Below are 20,024 nucleotides of genomic sequence, written 5' to 3'. Positions count from 1 at the left end.
CATTTTCTGGACTTTAGGGGGTCTAGGATGCCTCTAAGCCCCTTTTTTCCACCTCCAAAGTTTTCTACATTTTTGCAGGCCTAAGATGCACTTTAAGGCCTTTTTTGGGCTGCTAACATATTCTGAGCTTCATGGGTGTAGTATTCATTTTTTGTGCCAAAAATATTTTTGGGAATGTCAGAGGTCTAGGATGCAGGTTAATGCCCGTTTCACTCTGCAAATGTTTTTGGGACATTCAGGGCTCTCTGACACCATTTTTGGGCCACCAACATTTTCTGGACTTTAGGGGGTCTAGGATGCCTGTAAACGCCTTTTTTGGTCCTTCAAAGTTTTCAACATTTTTGCAGGCCTAAAATGCATTTTAAGGCATTTTTGGGCTGCTAACATTTTCAGAACTTTCAGGGGTGTGGTATGCATTTTTTGTGCCAAAAATATTTTTGGGAATTTCAGTGGTCTCGGATGCGTGTTAATGCCCGTTTCACTCTGAAAATGTTTTTGGGACATTCAGGGCTCTCTGACACCATTTTTGGGCCACCAACATTTTCTGGACTTTAGGGGGTCTAGGATGCCTGTAAACCCCTTTTTGGTCCTTCAAAGTTTTCAACATTTTTGCAGGCCTAAAATGCATTTTAAGGCCTTTTTTGGGCTGCTAACATATTCTGAGCTTCATGGGTGTAGGATGCATTTTTCGTGCCAAAAATATTTTTGGGAATTTCAGTGGTCTAGGATGCGGGTTAATGCCCCTTTGAGGCTGCAAATGTTTTTGGGACATTCAGGGCTCTCTGACACCATTTTTGGGCCACAACCATTTTCTGGACTTTAGGGGGTCTAGGATGCCTCTAAACCCCTTTTTTCCACCTCCAAAGTTTTCTACATTTTTGCAGGCCTAAGATGCACTTTAAGGCCTTTTTTGGGCTGCTAACATATTCTGAGCTTCATGGGTGTAGTATTCATTTTTTGTGCCAAAAATATTTTTGGGAATGTCAGAGGTCTAGGATGCGGGTTAATGCCCGTTTCACTCTGCAAATGTTTTTGGGACATTCAGGGCTCTCTGACACCATTTTTGGGCCACCAACATTTTCTGGACTTTAGGGGGTCTAGGATGCCTGTGAAACCCTTTTTTGGTCCTTCAAAGTTTTCAACATTTTTGCAGGCCTAAAATGCATTTTAAGGCATTTTTTGGGCTGCTAACATATTCTGAGCTTTCAGGGGTGTAGGATGCATTTTTCGTGGCAAAAATATTTTTGGGAATTTCAGTGGTCTAGGATGCGAGTTAATGCCCCTTTCAGGCTGACAATGTTTTTGGGACATTCAGGGCTCTCTGACACAATTTTTGTTCCACCAACATTTTCTGGACTTTAGGGGGTCTAGGATGCCTGTAAACCCCTTTTTTGGGCCTCCAAAGTTTTCAACATTTTTGCAGGCTTAAAATGCATTTTAAAGCCTTTTTTGGGCTGCTAACATATTCTGAGCTTTCAGGGGTGTAGGATGCATTTTTCGTGGCAAAAATATTTTTGGGAATTTCAGTGGTCTAGGATGCGAGTTAATGCCCCTTTCAGGCTGACAATGTTTTTGGGACATTCAGGGCTCTCTGACACCATTTATGGGCCACCAACATTTTCTGGACTTTAGGGGGTCTAGGATGCCTGTAAACCTCTTTTTTGGTCCTTCAAAGTTTTCAACATTTTTGCAGGCCTAAAATGCATTTTAAGGCCTTTTTTGGGCTGCTAACATATTCTGAGCTTTCAGGGGTGAAGGATGCATTTTTCGTGGCAAAAATATTTTTGGGAATTTCAGTGGTCTAGGATGCGAGTTAATGCCCCTTTCAGGCTGACAATGTTTTTGGGACATTCAGGGCTCTCTGACACAATTTTTGTTCCACCAACATTTTCTGGACTTTAGGGGGTCTAGGATGCCTGTAAACCCCTTTTTTGTGCCTCCAAAGTTTTCAACATTTTTGCAGGCTTAAAATGCATTTTAAAGCCTTTTTTGGGCTGCTAACATATTCTGAGCCTTAGGGGTGTAGGATGCATTTTTCGTGCCAAAATATTTTTGGGAATTTCAGTGGTCTAGGATGCGAGTTAATGCCCCTTTCAGGCTGACAATGTTTTTGGGACATTCAGAGCTCTCTGACACAGATTTTGGCCCACCAACATTTTCTGGACTTTAGGGGGTCTAGGATGCCTGTAAACCCCTTTTTTCGACCTCCAAAGTTTTCAACATTTGTGCAGGCCTAAGAAGCATTTTAAGTCCTTTTTTTGAGCTGCCAACATTTTCTGATCTTTCAGGGTTGTAGGATGAATTTTTTGTGCCAAAAATATTTTGGGGAATTTCAGTGGTCTAGGATGCGACTTAATGCCCCTTTCAGGCTGCAAATCTGTTTGGGACATTCAGAGCTCTCTGACACTGTTTTTGGGCCACCAACATTTTCTGGACTTTAGGGGGTCTAGGATGCCTGTAAACCCCTTTTTTGGGCCTCCAAAGTTTTCAACATTTTTGCAGGCTTAAAATGCATTTTAAGGCCTTTTTTGGGCTGCTAACATATTCTGAGCCTTAGGGGTGTAGGATGCATTTTTCGTGCAAAAAATATTTTTGGGAATTTCAGTGGTCTAGGATGCTGGTTAATGCCCCTTTCAGGCTGCAAATGTTTTTGGGAATTCAGGGCTCTCTGAAACCATTTTTGAGCGACAATCATTTTCTGGACTTTAGGGTGTCTAGGATGCCTGTAACCCCTTTTTTGGGCCTCCAAAGTTTTCAACATTTGTGCAGGCCTAAAATGCATTTTAAGGCCTTTTTTGGGCTGCTAACATATTCTGAGCTTCAGGGGTATAGGTTGAATTTTTCATGCCAAAAATATTTTGGGAAATTTCAGTGGTCTAGGATGCGGCTTAATGCCCCTTTCAGGCTGCAAATGTTTTTGGGACATTCAGGGCTCTCTGACACCGATTTCGGCCCACTAACATTTTCTGGACTTTAGGGGGTCTAGGATGCCTCTAAACACCTTTTTTCCACCTCCAAAGTTTTCTATATTTTTGCAGGCCTAAGATGCACTTCAAGGCATTTTTGGGCTGCTAACATTTTCAGAACTTTCAGGGGTGTAGTATGCATTTTTTGTGCCAAAAATATTTTTGGGAATTTCAGTGGTCTAGGATGTGGGTTAATGCCCGTTTCACTCTGCAAATGTTTTTGGGGCATTCAGAGCTCTCTGACACAGATTTTGGCCCACCAACATTTTCTGGACTTTAGGGGGTCTAGGATGCCTGTAAACCCCTTCTTTGGGCCTCCAAAGTTTTCAACATTTTTGCAGGCCTAAAATGCATTTTAAGGCCTTTTTTGGGCTGCTAACATATACTGAGCTTTCAGGGGTGTAGGATGCATTTTTCGTGCCAAAAATATTTTTGGGAATTTCAGTGGTCTAGGATGCGGGTTAATGCCCCTTTCAGGCTGCAAATGTTTTTGGGACATTCAGGACTCTCTGACACCATTTTTGGGCCACCAACATTTTCTGGACCTTAGGGGGTCTAGGATGCCTGTAAACCCCTTTTTTGGTCCTTCAAAGTTTTCAACATTTTTGCAGGCCTAAAATGCATTTGAAGGCCTTTTTTGGGCTGCTAACATATTCTGAGCTTTCAGGGATGTAGGATGTATTTTTCGTGCCAAAAGTATTTTTGGGAATTTCAGTGGTCTAGGATGCGGGTTAATGCCCCTTTCAGGCTGCAAATGTTTTTGGGACATTCAGAGCTCTCTGACACCGATTTTGGCCCACCAACATTTTCTGGATATTAGGGGGTATAGGATGCCTGTAAACCCCTTTTTTGGGCCTCCAAAGTTTTCAACATTTTTGCAGGCCTAAAATGCATTTTAAGGCCTTTTTTGGGCTGCTAACATATTCTGAGCTTCAGGGGTATAGGTTGCATTTTTCATGCCAAAAATATCTTGGGGAATTTCAGTGGTCTAGGATGCGGCTTAATGCCCCTTTCAGGCTGCAAATGTTTTTAGGACAAATGTGACACCATTTTTGGGCCACAACCATTTTCTGGACTTTAGGGGGTCTAGGATGCCTCTAAACCCCTTTTTTCCACCTCCAAAGTTTTCTACATTTTTGCAGGCCTAAGATGCACTTTAAGGCCTTTTTTGGGCTGCTAACATATTCTGAGCTTCATGGGTGTAGCATTCATTTTTTGTGCCAAAAATATTTTTGGGAATTTCAGTGGTCTAGGATGCGGGTTAATGCCCCTTTGAGGCTGCATATGATTTTGGGACATTCAGGGCTCTCTGACACCATTTTTGGGCCACCAACATTTTCTGGACTTTAGGGGGTCTAGGATGCCTGTAAACCTCTTTTTTGGTCCTTCAAAGTTTTCAACATTTTTGCAGGCCTAAAATGCATTTTAAGGCCTTTTTTGGGCTGCTAACATTTTCAGAACTTTCAGGGGTGTAGTATGCATTTTTTGTGCCAAAAATATTTATGGCCATTTCAGTGGTCTAGGATGCGGGTTAATGCCCCTTTCAGGCTGCAAATGTTTTTGGGACATTCAAGGCTCTCCGACACCATTTTTGGGCCACCAACATTTTCTGGACTTTAGGGTGTCTTGGATGCATGTAAACCCCTTTTTTGGTCCTTAAAAGTTTTCAACATTTTTGCAGGCCTAAAATGCATTTTAAGGCCTTTTTTGGGCTGCTAACATATTCTGAGCTTCATGGGTGTAGGATGCATTTTTCGTGGCAAAAATATTTTTGGGAATTTCAGTGGTCTAGGATGCGGGTTAATGCCCCTTCGAGGCTGCAAATGTTTTTGGGACATTCAGAGCTCTCTGACACAGATTTTGGCCCACCAACATTTTCTGGACTTTAGGGGGTCTAGATGCCTGTAAACCCTTTTTTTGGTCCTTCAAAGTTTTCAACATTTTTGCAGGCCTAAAATGCATTTTAAGGCATTTTTGGGCTGCTAACATTTTCAGAACTTTCAGGGGTGTAGTATGCATTTTTTGTGCCAAAAATATTTTTGTGAATTTCAGTGGTCTAGGATGCGGGTTAATGCCCCTTTGAGGCTGCACATTTTTTGGGGACATTCAGGGCTCTCTGACACCATTTTTGGGCCACCAACATTTTCTGGACTTTAGGGGGTCTAGGATGCCTGTAAACCCCTTTTTTGGTCCTTCAAAGTTTTCAACATTTTTGCAGGCCTAAAATGCATTTTAAGGCCTTTTTTTGGGCTCCTAACATATTCTGAGCTTCATGGGTGTAGGATGCAGGGAATTTCAATGGTCTAGGATGCGGCTTAATGCCCCTTTCAGGCTGCAAATGTTTTTGGGACATTCAGGGCTCTCTGACACCATTTTTGGGCCACAACCATTTTCTGGACTTTAGGGGGTCTAGGATGCCTCTAAACCCCTTTTTTCCACCTCCAAAGTTTTCTACATTTTTTCAGGCCTAAAATGCACTTTAAGGCCTTTTTTGGGCTGCTAACATATTCTGAGCTTCATGGGTGTAGTATTCATTTTTTGTGCCAAAAATATTTTTGGGAATGTCAGAGGTCTAGGATGCGGGTTAATGCCTGTTTCACTCTGCAAATGTTTTTGGGACATTCAGGGCTCTCTGACACCATTTTTGGGCCACCAACATTTTCTGGACTTTAGGGGGTCTAGGATGCCTGTAAACCCCTTTTTTGGTCCTTCAAAGTTTTCAACATTTTTACGGACCTAAAATGCATTTTAAGGCATTTTTGGGCTGCTAACATTTTCAGAACTTTCAGGGGTGTAGTATGCATTTTTTGTGCCAAAAATATTTTTGGGAATTTCAGTGGTCTAGGATGCGGGTTAATGCCCCTTTGAGGCTGCATATGATTTTGGGACATTCAGGGCTCTCTGACACCATTTTTGGGCCACCAACATTTTCTGGACTTTAGGGGGTCTAGTATGCCTGTAAACCTCTTTTTTGGTCCTTCAAAGTTTTCAACATTTTTGCAGGCCTAAAATGCATTTTAAGGCCTTTTTTGGGCTGCTAACATATTCTGAGCTTTCAGGGGTGTAGGATGCATTTTTCGTGGCAAAAATATTTTTGGGAATTTCAGTGGTCTAGGATGCGAGTTAATGCCCCTTTCAGGCTGACAATGTTTTTGGGACATTCAGAGCTCTCTGACACAGATTTTGGCCCACCAACATTTTCTGGACTTTAGGGGGTCTAGGATGCCTGTAAACCCCTTTTTTGGTCCTTCAAAGTTTTCAACATTTTTGCAGGCCTAAAAAGCATTTTAAGGCATTTTTTTGGCTGCTAACATTTTCAGAACATTCAGGGGTGTAGTATGCATTTTTTGTGGCAAAAATATTTTTGGGCATTTCAGTGGTCTAGGATGCGGGTTTGCCCCTTTCAGGCTGCAAATGTTTTTGGGACATTCAAGGCTCTCTGACACCATTTTTGGGCCACCAACATTTTCTGGACTTTAGGGGGTCTAGGATGCCTGTAAACCCCTTTTTTGGTTCTTCAAAGTTTTCAACATTTTTGCAGGCCTAAAATGCATTTTAAGGCCTTTTTTGGGCTGCTAACATATTCTGAGCTTCATGGGTGTAGGATGTATTTTTCGTGCCAAAAATATTTTTGGGAATTGCAGTGGTCTAGGATGCGGGTTAATGCCCCTTTGAGGCTGCAAATGTTTTTGGGACATTCAGAGCTCTCTGACACAGATTTTGGCCCACCAACATTTTCTGGACTTTAGGGGGTCTAGGATGCCTGTAAACCCCTTTTTTGGTCCTTAAAAGTTTTCAACATTTTTGCAGGCCTAAAATGCATTTTAAGGCATTTTTGGGCTGCTAACATTTTCTGATCTTTCAGGGTTGTAGGATGAATTTTTTGTGCCAAAAATATTTTGGGGAATTTCAGTGGTCTAGGATGCGACTTAATGCCCCTTTCAGGCTGCAAATCTGTTTGGGACATTCAGAGCTCTCTGACACTGTTTTTGGGCCACCAACATTTTCTGGACTTTAGGGGGTCTAGGATGCCTGTAAACCCCTTTTTTCCACCTCCAAAGTTTTCTATATTTTTGCAGGCCTAAGATGCACTTTAAGGCATTTTTGGGCTGCTAACATTTTCAGAACTTTCAGGGGTGTAGTATGCATTTTTTGTGCCAAAAATATTTTTGGGAATTTCAGTGGTCTAGGATGAGGGTTAATGCCCGTTTCACTCTGCAAATGTTTTTGGGGCATTCAGAGCTCTCTGACACAGATTTTGGCCCACCAACATTTTCTGGACTATAGGGGGTCTAGGATGCCTGTAAACCCCTTCTTTGGGCCTCCAAAGTTTTCAACATTTTTGCAGGCATAAAATGCATTTTAAGGTCTTTTTTGGGCTGCTAACATATTCTGAGCTTCAGGGGTATAGGTTGCATTTTTCATGCCAAAAATATTTTTTGGAGTTTCAGTGGTCTAGGATGCGGGTTAATGCCCCCTTCAGGCTGCAAATGTTTTGGGACATTCAGAGCTCTCTGACACAGATTTTGGCCCACCAACATTTTCTGGACTTTAGGGGTCTAGGATGCCTGTAAACCCCTTTTTTGGTCCTTCAAAGTTTTCAACATGTTTGCAGGCCTAAAATGCATTTTAAGGCATTTTTGGGCTGCTAACATTTTCAGAACTTTCAGGGGTGTAGTATGCATTTTTTGTGCCAAAAATATTTTTGGGAATGTCAGAGGTTTAGGATGCGGGTTAATGCCCGTTTCACTCTGCAAATGTTATTGGGACATTCAGGGCTCTCTGACACCATTTTTGGGCCACCAACATTTTCTGGACTTTAGGGGGTCTAGGATGCCTGTAAACCTCTTTTTTGGTCCTTCAAAGTTTTCAACATTTTTGCAGGCCTAAAATGCATTTTAAGGCCTTTTTTGGGCTGCTAACATATTCTGAGCTTTCAGGGGTGTAGGATGCATTTTTCATGGCAAAAATAATTTTGGGAATTTCAGTGGTCTAGGATGCGAGTTAATGCCCCTTTCAGGCTGACAATGTTTTTGGGACATTCAGAGCTCTCTGACACAGATTTTGGCCCACCAACATTTTCTGGACTTTAGGGGGTCTAGGATGCCTGTAAACCCCTTTTTTGGTTCTTCAAAGTTTTCAACATTTTTGCAGGCCTAAAATGCATTTTAAGGCCTTTTTTGGGCTGCTAACATATTCTGAGCTTCATGGGTGTAGGATGTATTTTTCGTGCCAAAAATATTTTTGGGAATTGCAGTGGTCTAGGATGCGGGTTAATGCCCCTTTGAGGCTGCAAATGTTTTTGGGACATTCAGAGCTCTCTGACACAGATTTTGGCCCACCAACATTTTCTGGACTTTAGGGGGTCTAGATGCCTGTAAACCCTTTTTTTGGTCCTTCAAAGTTTTCAACATTTTTGCAGGCATAAAATGCATTTTAAGGTCTTTTTTGGGCTGCTAACATATTCTGAGCTTCAGGGGTATAGGTTGCATTTTTCGTGCCAAAAATATTTTTTGGAGTTTCAGTGGTCTAGGATGCGGGTTAATGCCCCCTTCAGGCTGCAAATGTTTTGGGACATTCAGAGCTCTCTGACACAGATTTTGGCCCACCAACATTTTCTGGACTTTAGGGGTCTAGGATGCCTGTAAACCCCTTTTTTGGTCCTTCAAAGTTTTCAACATGTTTGCAGGCCTAAAATGCATTTTAAGGCATTTTTGGGCTGCTAACATTTTCAGAACTTTCAGGGGTGTAGTATGCATTTTTTGTGCCAAAAATATTTTTGGGAATGTCAGAGGTTTAGGATGCGGGTTAATGCCCGTTTCACTCTGCAAATGTTATTGGGACATTCAGGGCTCTCTGACACCATTTTTGGGCCACCAACATTTTCTGGACTTTAGGGGGTCTAGGATGCCTGTAAACCTCTTTTTTGGTCCTTCAAAGTTTTCAACATTTTTGCAGGCCTAAAATGCATTTTAAGGCCTTTTTTGGGCTGCTAACATATTCTGAGCTTTCAGGGGTGTAGGATGCATTTTTCGTGGCAAAAATAATTTTGGGAATTTCAGTGGTCTAGGATGCGAGTTAATGCCCCTTTCAGGCTGACAATGTTTTTGGGACATTCAGAGCTCTCTGACACAGATTTTGGCCCACCAACATTTTCTGGACTTTAGGGGGTCTAGGATGCCTGTAAACCCCTTTTTTGGTCCTTCAAAGTTTTCAACATTTTTGCAGGCCTAAAAAGCATTTTAAGGCATTGTTTTGGCTGCTAACATTTTCAGAACATTCAGGGGTGTAGTATGCATTTTTTGTGGCAAAAATATTTTTGGGCATTTCAGTGGTCTAGGATGCGGGTTTGCCCCTTTCAGGCTGCAAATGTTTTTGGGACATTCAAGGCTCTCTGACACCATTTTTGGGCCACCAACATTTTCTGGACTTTAGGGGGTCTAGGATGCCTGTAAACCTCTTTTTTGGTCCTTCAAAGTTTTCAACATTTTTGCAGGCCTAAAATGCATTTTAAGGCCTTTTTTGGGCTGCTAACATATTCTGAGCTTTCAGGGGTGTAGGATGTATTTTTCGTGCCAAAAATATTTTTGGGAATTGCAGTGGTCTAGGATGCGGGTTAATGCCCCTTTGAGGCTGCAAATGTTTTTGGGACATTCAGAGCTCTCTGACACAGATTTTGGCCCACCAACATTTTCTGGACTTTAGGGGGTCTAGATGCCTGTAAACCCTTTTTTTGGTCCTTCAAAGTTTTCAACATTTCTGCAGGCCTAAAATGCATTTTAAGGCATTTTTGGGCTGCTAACATTTTCAGAACTTTCAGGGGTGTAGTATGCATTTTTTGTGCCAAAAATATTTTTGTGAATTTCAGTGGTCTAGGATGCGGGTTAATGCCCCTTTGAGGCTGCACATTTTTTGGGGACATTCAGGGCTCTCTGACACCATTTTTGGGCCACCAACATTTTCTGGACTTTAGGGGGTCTAGGATGCCTGTAAACCCCTTTTTTGGTCCTTCAAAGTTTTCAACATTTTTGCAGGCCTAAAATGCATTTTAAGGCCTTTTTTTGGGCTCCTAACATATTCTGAGCTTCATGGGTGTAGGATGCAGGGAATTTCAATGGTCTAGGATGCGGCTTAATGCCCCTTTCAGGCTGCAAATGTTTTTGGGACATTCAGGGCTCTCTGACACCATTTTTGGGCCACAACCATTTTCTGGACTTTAGGGGGTCTAGGATGCCTCTAAACCCCTTTTTTCCACCTCCAAAGTTTTCTACATTTTTGCAGGCCTAAGATGCACTTTAAGGCCTTTTTTGGGCTGCTAACATATTCTGAGCTTCATGGGTGTAGTATTCATTTTTTGTGCCAAAAATATTTTTGGGAATGTCAGAGGTCTAGGATGCGGGTTAATGCCTGTTTCACTCTGCAAATGTTTTTGGGACATTCAGGGCTCTCTGACACCATTTTTGGGCCACCAACATTTTCTGGACTTTAGGGGGTCTAGGATGCCTGTAAACCCCTTTTTTGGTCCTTCAAAGTTTTCAACATTTTTACGGACCTAAAATGCATTTTAAGGCATTTTTGGGCTGCTAACATTTTCAGAACTTTCAGGGGTGTAGTATGCATTTTTTGTGCCAAAAATATTTTTGGGAATTTCAGTGGTCTAGGATGCGGGTTAATGCCCCTTTGAGGCTGCATATGATTTTGGGACATTCAGGGCTCTCTGACACCATTTTTGGGCCACCAACATTTTCTGGACTTTAGGGGGTCTAGGATGCCTGTAAACCTCTTTTTTGGTCCTTCAAAGTTTTCAACATTTTTGCAGGCCTAAAATGCATTTTAAGGCCTTTTTTGGGCTGCTAACATATTCTGAGCTTTCAGGGGTGTAGGATGCATTTTTCGTGGCAAAAATATTTTTGGGAATTTCAGTGGTCTAGGATGCGAGTTAATGCCCCTTTCAGTCTGACAATGTTTTTGGGACATTCAGAGCTCTCTGACACAGATTTTGGCCCACCAACATTTTCTGGACTTTAGGGGGTCTAGGATGCCTGTAAACCCCTTTTTTGGTCCTTCAAAGTTTTCAACATTTTTGCAGGCCTAAAAAGCATTTTAAGGCATTTTTTTGGCTGCTAACATTTTCAGAACATTCAGGGGTGTAGTATGCATTTTTTGTGGCAAAAATATTTTTGGGCATTTCAGTGGTCTAGGATGCGACTTAATGCCCCTTTCAGGCTGCAAATCTGTTTGGGACATTCAGAGCTCTCTGACACTGTTTTTGGGCCACCAACATTTTCTGGACTTTAGGGGGTCTAGGATGCCTGTAAACCCCTTTTTTCCACCTCCAAAGTTTTCTATATTTTTGCAGGCCTAAGATGCACTTTAAGGCATTTTTGGGCTGCTAACATTTTCAGAACTTTCAGGGGTGTAGTATGCATTTTTTGTGCCAAAAATATTTTTGGGAATTTCAGTGGTCTAGGATGTGGGTTAATGCCCGTTTCACTCTGCAAATGTTTTTGGGGCATTCAGAGCTCTCTGACACAGATTTTGGCCCACCAACATTTTCTGGACTATAGGGGGTCTAGGATGCCTGTAAACCCCTTCTTTGGGCCTCCAAAGTTTTCAACATTTTTGCAGGCATAAAATGCATTTTAAGGTCTTTTTTGGGCTGCTAACATATTCTGAGCTTCAGGGGTATAGGTTGCATTTTTCGTGCCAAAAATATTTTTTGGAGTTTCAGTGGTCTAGGATGCGGGTTAATGCCCCCTTCAGGCTGCAAATGTTTTGGGACATTCAGAGCTCTCTGACACAGATTTTGGCCCACCAACATTTTCTGGACTTTAGGGGTCTAGGATGCCTGTAAACCCCTTTTTTGGTCCTTCAAAGTTTTCAACATGTTTGCAGGCCTAAAATGCATTTTAAGGCATTTTTGGGCTGCTAACATTTTCAGAACTTTCAGGGGTGTAGTATGCATTTTTTGTGCCAAAAATATTTTTGGGAATGTCAGAGGTTTAGGATGCGGGTTAATGCCCGTTTCACTCTGCAAATGTTATTGGGACATTCAGGGCTCTCTGACACCATTTTTGGGCCACCAACATTTTCTGGACTTTAGGGGGTCTAGGATGCCTGTAAACCTCTTTTTTGGTCCTTCAAAGTTTTCAACATTTTTGCAGGCCTAAAATGCATTTTAAGGCCTTTTTTGGGCTGCTAACATATTCTGAGCTTTCAGGGGTGTAGGATGCATTTTTCGTGGCAAAAATATTTTTGGGAATTTCAGTGGTCTAGGATGCGAGTTAATGCCCCTTTCAGGCTGACAATGTTTTTGGGACATTCAGAGCTCTCTGACACAGATTTTGGCCCACCAACATTTTCTGGACTTTAGGGGGTCTAGGATGCCTGTAAACCCCTTTTTTGGTCCTTCAAAGTTTTCAACATTTTTGCAGGCCTAAAAAGCATTTTAAGGCATTTTTTTGGCTGCTAACATTTTCAGAACATTCAGGGGTGTAGTATGCATTTTTTGTGGCAAAAATATTTTTGGGCATTTCAGTGGTCTAGGATGCGGGTTTGCCCCTTTCAGGCTGCAAATGTTTTTGGGACATTCAAGGCTCTCTGACACCATTTTTGGGCCACCAACATTTTCTGGACTTTAGGGGGTCTAGGATGCCTGTAAACCCCTTTTTTGGTTCTTCAAAGTTTTCAACATTTTTGCAGGCCTAAAATGCATTTTAAGGCCTTTTTTGGGCTGCTAACATATTCTGAGCTTCATGGGTGTAGGATGTATTTTTCGTGCCAAAAATATTTTTGGGAATTGCAGTGGTCTAGGATGCGGGTTAATGCCCCTTTCAGGCTGCAAATGTTTTTGGGACATTCAGGACTCTCTGACACCATTTTCGGGCCACCAACATTTTCTGGACTTTAGGGGGTCTAGGATGCCTGTAAACCCCTTTTTTGGGCCTCCAAAGTTTTCAACATTTTTGTAGGCATAAAATGCATTTTAAGGTCTTTTTTGGGCTGCTAACATATTCTGAGCTTCAGGGGTATAGGTTGCATTTTTCGTGCCAAAAATATTTTTTGGAGTTTGAGTGGTCTAGGGTGCGGGTTAATGCCCCTTTCAGGCTGCAAATGTATTGGGACATTCAGAGCTCTCTGACACAGATTTTGGCCCACCAACATTTTCTGGACTTTAGGGGTCTAGGATGCCTGTAAACCCCTTTTTTGGTCCTTCAAAGTTTTCAACATGTTTGCAGGCCTAAAATGCATTTTAAGGCATTTTTGGGCTGCTAACATTTTCAGAACTTTCAGGGGTGTAGTATGCATTTTTTGTGCCAAAAATATTTTTGGGAATTTCAGTGGTCTAGGATGCGGGTTAATGCCCGTTTCACTCTGCAAATGTTTTTGGAGCATTGAGGGCTCTCTGACACAGATTTTGGCCCACCAACGTTTTCTGGACTTTAGGGGGTCTAGGATGCCTGTAAACCCCTTTTTTGGGCCTCCAAAGTTTTCAACATTTTTGTAGGCATAAAATGCATTTTAAGGTCTTTTTTGGGCTGCTAACATATTCTGAGCTTCAGGGGTATAGGTTGCATTTTTCGTGCCAAAAATATTTTTTGGAGTTTGAGTGGTCTAGGGTGCGGGTTAATGCCCCTTTCAGGCTGCAAATGTATTGGGACATTCAGAGCTCTCTGACACAGATTTTGGCCCACCAACATTTTCTGGACTTTAGGGGTCTAGGATGCCTGTAAACCCCTTTTTTGGTCCTTCAAAGTTTTCAACATGTTTGCAGGCCTAAAATGCATTTTAAGGCATTTTTGGGCTGCTAACATTTTCAGAACTTTCAGGGGTGTAGTATGCATTTTTTGTGCCAAAAATATTTTTGGGAATTTCAGTGGTCTAGGATGCGGGTTAATGCCCGTTTCACTCTGCAAATGTTTTTGGAGCATTGAGGGCTCTCTGACACAGATTTTGGCCCACCAACGTTTTCTGGACTTTAGGGGGTCTAGGATGCCTGTAAACCCCTTTTTTGGTCCTTCAAAGTTTTCAACATTTTTGCAGGCCTAAAATGCATTTTAAGGCATTTTTGGGCTGCTAACATTTTCAGAACTTTCAGGGGTGTAGTATGCATTTTTTGTGCCAAAAATATTTTTGTGAATTTCAGTGGTCTAGGATGCGGGTTAATGCCCCTTTGAGGCTGCAAATGTTTTTTGGACATTCAGGGCTCTCTGACACAATTTTTGGGGCACCAACATTTTCTGGACTTTAGGGGGTCTAGGATGCCTGTAAACTCCTTTTTTGGTCATTCAAAGTTTTCAACATTTTTGCAGGCCTAAAATGCATTTTAAGGCATTTTTGGGCTGCTAACATTTTCAGAACTTTCAGGGGTGTAGTATGCATTTTTTGTGCCAAAAATATTTTTGTGAATTTCAGTGGTCTAGGATGCGGATTAATGCCCCTTTCAGGCTGCAAATGTTTTTGGGACATTCAGGGCTCTTTGACACCATTTTTGGGCCACAACCATTTTCTGGACTTTAGGGGGTCTAGGATGCCTGTAAACCCCTTTTTTGGACCTTCAAAGTTTTCAACATTGTTGTAGGCTTAAGATGCATTTTAAGTCCTTTTTTTGAGATGCCAACATTTTCTGATCTTTCAGGGTTGTAGGGCTCATTTTTTGTGCCAAAAATATTTTTGGGAATTTCAGTGGTCTGGGATGTGGGTTAGTGCCACTTTCAGGCTGCAAATGTTGTTGGGACATTCAGAGCTCTCTGACACCGATTTTGGCCCACCAACATTTTCTGTACTTTAGGGGGTCTAGGATGCCTGTAAACCCCTTTTTTGGGCCTTCAAAGTTTTCAACATTTTTGCGGGCTTAAAATGCATTTTAAGGCCTTTTTTGGGCTGCTAACATATTCTGAGCCTTAGGGGTGTAGGATGCATTTTTCGTGCCAAAAATATTTTTGGGAATTTCAGTGGTCTAGGATGCGACTTAATGCCCCTTTCAGGCTGCAAATCTGTTTGGGACATTCAGAGCTCTCTGACACCGTTTTTGGGCCACCAACATTTTCTGGACTTTACGTGGTCTAGGATGCCTGTAAACCCCTTTTTTGGTCCTTCAAAGTTTTCAACATTTTTGCAGGCCTAAAATGCATTTTAAGGCCTTTTTTGGGCTGCTAACATATTCTGAGCTTCATGGGTGTAGGATGCATTTTTCGTGCCAAAAATATTTTTGGGAATTTCAGTGGTCTAGGATGCGGGTTAATGCCCCTTTGAGGCTGCAAATGTTTTTGGGACATTCAGAGCTCTCTGACACAGATTTTGGCCCACCAACATTTTCTGGACTTTAGGGGGTCTAGGATGCCTCTAAACCCCTTTTTTCGGCCTCCAAAATTTTCAACATTTTTGCAGGCTTAAAATGCATTTTAAGGCCTTTTTTGGGCTGCTAACATATTCTGAGCTTTCAGGGGTGTAGGATGCATTTTTTGTGCCAAAAATATTTTTGGGAATTTCAGTGGTCTAGGATGCGGGTTAATGCCCCTTTAAGGGTGCAAATGTTTTTGGAGCATTCAGGGCTCTCTGACACCATTTTTGGGCCACAACCATTTTCTGGACTTTAGGGGGTCTAGGATGCCTGTAAACTCCTTTTTTGGTCCTTCAAAGTTTTCAATATTTTTGCAGGCCTAAAATGCATTTTAAGGCATTTTTGGGCTGCTAACATTTTCAGAACTTTCAGGGGTGTAGTATGCATTTTTTGTGCCAAAAATATTTTTGGGAATGTCAGAGGTTTAGGATGCGGGTTAATGCCCCTTTCAGGCTGCAAATGTTTTTGGGACATTCAGGACTCTCTGACACCATTTTCGGGCCACCAACATTTTCTGGACTTTAGGGGGTCTAGGATGCCTGTAACCCCTTTTTTGGGCCTCCAAAGTTTTCAACATTTTTGCACGCCTAAAATGCATATTAAGGCATTTTTGGGCTGCTAACATTTTCAGAACTTTCAGGGGTGTATGATGCATTTTTCGTGGCAAAAATATTTTTGGGAATTTCAGTGGTCTAGGATGCGACTTAATGCCCCTTTCAGGCTGACAATGTTTTTGGGACATTCAGAGCTCTCTGACACAGATTTTGGCCCACCAACATTTTCTGGACTTTAGGGGGTCTAGGATGCCTGTAAACCCCTTTTTTGGTCCTTCAAAGTTTTCAACATTTGTGCAGGCCTAAGAAGCATTTTAAGTCCTTTTTTTGAGCTGCCAACATTTTCTGATCTTTCAGGGTTGTAGGATGAATTTTTTGTGCCAAAAATATTTTGGGGAATTTCAGTGGTCTAGGATGCGACTTAATGCCCCTTTCAGGCTGCAAATCTGTTTGGGACATTCAGAGCTCTCTGACACTGTTTTTGGGCCACCAACATTTTCTGGACTTTAGGGGGTCTAGGATGCCTGTAAACCCCTTTTTTCCACCTCCAAAGTTTTCTATATTTTTGCAGGCCTAAGATGCACTTTAAGGCATTTTTGGGCTGCTAACATTTTCAGAACTTTCAGGGGTGTAGTATGCATTTTTTGTGCCAAAAATATTTTTGGGAATTTCAGTGGTCTAGGATGTGGGTTAATGCCCGTTTCACTCTGCAAATGTTTTTGGGGCATTCAGAGCTCTCTGACACAGATTTTGGCCCACCAACATTTTCTGGACTATAGGGGGTCTAGGATGCCTGTAAACCCCTTCTTTGGGCCTCCAAAGTTTTCAACATTTTTGCAGGCATAAAATGCATTTTAAGGTCTTTTTTGGGCTGCTAACATATTCTGAGCTTCAGGGGTATAGGTTGCATTTTTCGTGCCAAAAATATTTTTTGGAGTTTCAGTGGTCTAGGATGCGGGTTAATGCCCCCTTCAGGCTGCAAATGTTTTGGGACATTCAGAGCTCTCTGACACAGATTTTGGCCCACCAACATTTTCTGGACTTTAGGGGTCTAGGATGCCTGTAAACCCCTTTTTTGGTCCTTCAAAGTTTTCAACATGTTTGCAGGCCTAAAATGCATTTTAAGGCATTTTTGGGCTGCTAACATTTTCAGAACTTTCAGGGGTGTAGTATGCATTTTTTGTGCCAAAAATATTTTTGGGAATGTCAGAGGTTTAGGATGCGGGTTAATGCCCGTTTCACTCTGCAAATGTTATTGGGACATTCAGGGCTCTCTGACACCATTTTTGGGCCACCAACATTTTCTGGACTTTAGGGGGTCTAGGATGCCTGTAAACCTCTTTTTTGGTCCTTCAAAGTTTTCAACATTTTTGCAGGCCTAAAATGCATTTTAAGGCCTTTTTTGGGCTGCTAACATATTCTGAGCTTTCAGGGGTGTAGGATGCATTTTTCGTGGCAAAAATAATTTTGGGAATTTCAGTGGTCTAGGATGCGAGTTAATGCCCCTTTCAGGCTGACAATGTTTTTGGGACATTCAGAGCTCTCTGACACAGATTTTGGCCCACCAACATTTTCTGGACTTTAGGGGGTCTAGGATGCCTGTAAACCCCTTTTTTGGTTCTTCAAAGTTTTCAACATTTTTGCAGGCCTAAAATGCATTTTAAGGCCTTTTTTGGGCTGCTAACATATTCTGAGCTTCATGGGTGTAGGATGTATTTTTCGTGCCAAAAATATTTTTGGGAATTGCAGTGGTCTAGGATGCGGGTTAATGCCCCTTTGAGGCTGCAAATGTTTTTGGGACATTCAGAGCTCTCTGACACAGATTTTGGCCCACCAACATTTTCTGGACTTTAGGGGGTCTAGATGCCTGTAAACCCTTTTTTTGGTCCTTCAAAGTTTTCAACATTTTTGCAGGCATAAAATGCATTTTAAGGTCTTTTTTGGGCTGCTAACATATTCTGAGCTTCAGGGGTATAGGTTGCATTTTTCGTGCCAAAAATATTTTTTGGAGTTTCAGTGGTCTAGGATGCGGGTTAATGCCCCCTTCAGGCTGCAAATGTTTTGGGACATTCAGAGCTCTCTGACACAGATTTTGGCCCACCAACATTTTCTGGACTTTAGGGGTCTAGGATGCCTGTAAACCCCTTTTTTGGTCCTTCAAAGTTTTCAACATGTTTGCAGGCCTAAAATGCATTTTAAGGCATTTTTGGGCTGCTAACATTTTCAGAACTTTCAGGGGTGTAGTATGCATTTTTTGTGCCAAAAATATTTTTGGGAATGTCAGAGGTTTAGGATGCGGGTTAATGCCCGTTTCACTCTGCAAATGTTATTGGGACATTCAGGGCTCTCTGACACCATTTTTGGGCCACCAACATTTTCTGGACTTTAGGGGGTCTAGGATGCCTGTAAACCTCTTTTTTGGTCCTTCAAAGTTTTCAACATTTTTGCAGGCCTAAAATGCATTTTAAGGCCTTTTTTGGGCTGCTAACATATTCTGAGCTTTCAGGGGTGTAGGATGCATTTTTCGTGGCAAAAATAATTTTGGGAATTTCAGTGGTCTAGGATGCGAGTTAATGCCCCTTTCAGGCTGACAATGTTTTTGGGACATTCAGAGCTCTCTGACACAGATTTTGGCCCACCAACATTTTCTGGACTTTAGGGGGTCTAGGATGCCTGTAAACCCCTTTTTTGGTCCTTCAAAGTTTTCAACATTTTTGCAGGCCTAAAAAGCATTTTAAGGCATTGTTTTGGCTGCTAACATTTTCAGAACATTCAGGGGTGTAGTATGCATTTTTTGTGGCAAAAATATTTTTGGGCATTTCAGTGGTCTAGGATGCGGGTTTGCCCCTTTCAGGCTGCAAATGTTTTTGGGACATTCAAGGCTCTCTGACACCATTTTTGGGCCACCAACATTTTCTGGACTTTAGGGGGTCTAGGATGCCTGTAAACCCCTTTTTTGGTTCTTCAAAGTTTTCAACATTTTTGCAGGCCTAAAATGCATTTTAAGGCCTTTTTTGGGCTGCTAACATATTCTGAGCTTCATGGGTGTAGGATGTATTTTTCGTGCCAAAAATATTTTTGGGAATTGCAGTGGTCTAGGATGCGGGTTAATGCCCCTTTGAGGCTGCAAATGTTTTTGGGACATTCAGAGCTCTCTGACACAGATTTTGGCCCACCAACATTTTCTGGACTTTAGGGGGTCTAGATGCCTGTAAACCCTTTTTTTGGTCCTTCAAAGTTTTCAACATTTTTGCAGGCCTAAAATGCATTTTAAGGCATTTTTGGGCTGCTAACATTTTCAGAACTTTCAGGGGTGTAGTATGCATTTTTTGTGCCAAAAATATTTTTGTGAATTTCAGTGGTCTAGGATGTGGGTTAATGCCCGTTTCACTCTGCAAATGTTTTTGGGGCATTCAGAGCTCTCTGACACAGATTTTGGCCCACCAACATTTTCTGGACTATAGGGGGTCTAGGATGCCTGTAAACCCCTTCTTTGGGCCTCCAAAGTTTTCAACATTTTTGCAGGCCTAAGATGCACTTTAAGGCATTTTTGGGCTGCTAACATTTTCAGAACTTTCAGGGGTGTAGTATGCATTTTTTGTGCCAAAAATATTTTTGGGAATTTCAGTGGTCTAGGATGTGGGTTAATGCCCGTTTCACTCTGCAAATGTTTTTGGGGCATTCAGAGCTCTCTGACACAGATTTTGGCCCACCAACATTTTCTGGACTATAGGGGGTCTAGGATGCCTGTAAACCCCTTCTTTGGGCCTCCAAAGTTTTCAACATTTTTGCAGGCATAAAATGCATTTTAAGGTCTTTTTTGGGCTGCTAACATATTCTGAGCTTCAGGGGTATAGGTTGCATTTTTCGTGCCAAAAATATTTTTTGGAGTTTCAGTGGTCTAGGATGCGGGTTAATGCCCCCTTCAGGCTGCAAATGTTTTGGGACATTCAGAGCTCTCTGACACAGATTTTGGCCCACCAACATTTTCTGGACTTTAGGGGTCTAGGATGCCTGTAAACCCCTTTTTTGGTCCTTCAAAGTTTTCAACATGTTTGCAGGCCTAAAATGCATTTTAAGGCATTTTTGGGCTGCTAACATTTTCAGAACTTTCAGGGGTGTAGTATGCATTTTTTGTGCCAAAAATATTTTTGGGAATGT

Source organism: Ambystoma mexicanum, chromosome 7p (genome assembly GCF_040938575.1).
Source record: "Ambystoma mexicanum isolate Mex_15411 chromosome 7p, UKY_AmexF1_1, whole genome shotgun sequence".
In the NCBI taxonomy this organism is placed as follows: Eukaryota; Metazoa; Chordata; class Amphibia; order Caudata; family Ambystomatidae; genus Ambystoma; species Ambystoma mexicanum.
Note: the sequence above shows the minus strand (reverse complement) of the source record.